The following is a 2,524-nucleotide window of genomic DNA, read 5'->3' as shown; positions in this document are numbered from 1 at the left end:
TAGCAAACCCATTTGGCTTGAACACTGTAATGACTTCTGTGGCTTCTTAAACATGTCTCTAAGGAATTAGGGACAAAAGTAATCACTAGGTTTCTTTGTGCTTGACTTCAGCAACCTTGTTTTAGTGATGGATATGTTAATCCATGCTTGAGCTCTCCAAGACAGCCCATTTTTTTCTTGGTCATAGCTGACTATAAGAAAGTTCTGCTCTCCAAAGGACCCACGGACCAAAGCTGACAGTTTCTTTACTTGGGAGCTGACAGAATTTACTCCTGAAGACCAGAAACATGGCTTGTACCATCCAAAAGGCAGAAGTGCTCGATGGGGCTCATTTGATGCAGATCCTCTGGAATGATGAGGCAGAGTCTCTCTACCCAGCTGTATGCCTGCGAGACAACTGCCCATGCTCTGATTGCTACCTGGATTCTGCAAAAGCACGGAAACTTCTCGTTGAAGCTCTTGATGTGAACATTGGAATTAAAGGCTTGACATTTGACAGAGAAAAGGTGTACATCACATGGCCCGATGAGCATTACAGTGAATTCCAGGCTGATTGGCTGAAGAAAAGATGCTTTTCCAAGCAGGCCAGAGCACAGCTCCAAAGAGAATTGTTTTTGCCAGAATGTCAGTACTGGGGCTCAGAGCTCCAGCTACCTACTCTGGATTTTGAAGATGTTTTACGATATGACAAACATGCATACAAGTGGCTCTCCACCCTCAAGAAAGTAGGCATAGTATGACTCACCGGAGCATCTGACAAACAAGGAGAAGTTTTAAAACTTGGGAAAAGGATTGGTTTCCTCTATCTCACATTTTATGGACATACTGGGCAAGTGCAAGACAAAATCGATGCAAACAATGTGGCTTACACAACTGGGAAGCTAAGCTTTCATACTGATTATCCAGCCCTCCATCATCCACCTGGGGTTCAGCTTCTTCACTGCATAAAGCAAACAGTCACAGGTGGTGATACAGAAATTGTAGATGGGTTTAATGTGTGCCAAAAGTTAAAGAAAAAAAATCCTCAGGCATTCCAGATTTTGACCTCTACCTTTGTGGACTTTACAGACATTGGAGTGGATTACTGTGATTTTTCTGTTCAATCAAAACACAAAATTATAGAGTTAGATGATAGAGGCCAAGTGGTTCGCATCAACTTCAATAACGCAACTAGGGACACAATATTTGATGTGCCAGTTGAAAGAGTTCCGCCTTTTTATGCTGCTCTGAAGGAGTTCGTTGACCTCATGAACAGCAGAGAATCCAAGTTTACCTTCAAGATGAATCCAGGTGATGTGATTACTTTTGATAACTGGCGCTTACTTCATGGCCGACGTAGCTATGAAGCAGGAACTGAGATATCCCGCCATCTAGAAGGAGCTTATGCTGACTGGGATGTGGTCATGTTAAGGCTTCGTCTCTTAAGGCAGAGGGTCAAGAATGGAAACTGAAATCTCCTGTCTATAATTTTAGTAAGATTCCAGTGAGGATATTTTGTAAGATATGGCACATTATTCACAGACCATGATCTGTGTCATTTACATAAAATTTCCTTAACAGTGAACATGTAACTTCTCTCACAAGAGTACTCTACTTTGTAATCGTACACAATGTCAACTTTTTGGATGTTTCAGCACTCTTTTGCAAGTAAAGCATCTTTTCTGCTCTGTTACATGCATGCTCTAATTTCTTTTGCCCATTTATGAGTATCTCCAGAACGTCTACAAATGGTTTTTGTAGCAAATGAAACATTTCTTCAAATAAGCCTTTTGTTTAAAATAAAACTTGTCTTAAAACATGAAAAAAAAAAAAAAAGAAAGTTCTTACTTAATTGAGCTAAATAAGTAGTGGCTATTCTCTCTTATCTTCTGGTAGAAGAGACCATGGACTTTTAAAGTACAAAGGCCTTTGGTTTTTCTTTTCTTCTAGTATTCCCATTGTAGTTTGAGGGAGATAACTTTTCATTTTTCTGTTGGATAGTTCTGCAGTTTTGAGAATGATCGTGGTGTTAGGTATCAGGAACAGCAATGTCATAAGTTCTCAGAGAGAGATAAAAAGTACTTTCATAGATAAAGAAAAATATTCTCAAACACAATCTAAGAAAATGAGGACTCTAGATTTTATTGCACTTTCCCTGCCCTACCCCATACCACAGGGTATGATATAAAGTGAAGCATGGAATCTCGTAGGTTTGTTTCTTTTACCGAATGTGTTAAGATGGAAAGCATTAATGATATTGGGTCTGAACACTTTCTAGGTAAATAAATTCCTGATTCAGCTTAATCTCTGAAGCTTCTGTCTTTATAGATCTTGGTATTCTTTGCTCTGACTAAAAGGTCCTCAAATGTCTGTTTAGGAATCCTGAATTGGGTTTGTTCTCGGCACATCATTTATTTTTTTGCAAGGCCCAAATATGGCATTACTTCACCCTACAGTCCACACAGGGTCTGGGCAATGTTTTTGGAAACATAAAGATGATCTCACCCAGTTGGAAGAAGAGTCACATGATAAAATAATGGTCCTT

The 2,524-nt window shown here is 39.5% G+C and overlaps 1 pseudogene; it reads left to right on the top strand.

Annotated features, from left to right (window-relative positions):
* Positions 1-206: 206 nt before the first annotated feature.
* LOC108588064 (gamma-butyrobetaine dioxygenase pseudogene) lies at positions 207-1,670 on the top strand (annotated as a pseudogene).
* The last annotated feature ends 854 nt before the right edge of the window (positions 1,671-2,524 follow it).

The sequence above is a fragment of the Callithrix jacchus genome, chromosome 13 (genome assembly GCF_049354715.1).
Source record: "Callithrix jacchus isolate 240 chromosome 13, calJac240_pri, whole genome shotgun sequence".
Lineage (NCBI taxonomy): Eukaryota > Metazoa > Chordata > Mammalia > Primates > Cebidae > Callithrix > Callithrix jacchus.
The sequence above is the reverse complement of the archived record's forward strand: the minus strand, read 5'-3'. Positions and strand labels throughout refer to the sequence as shown.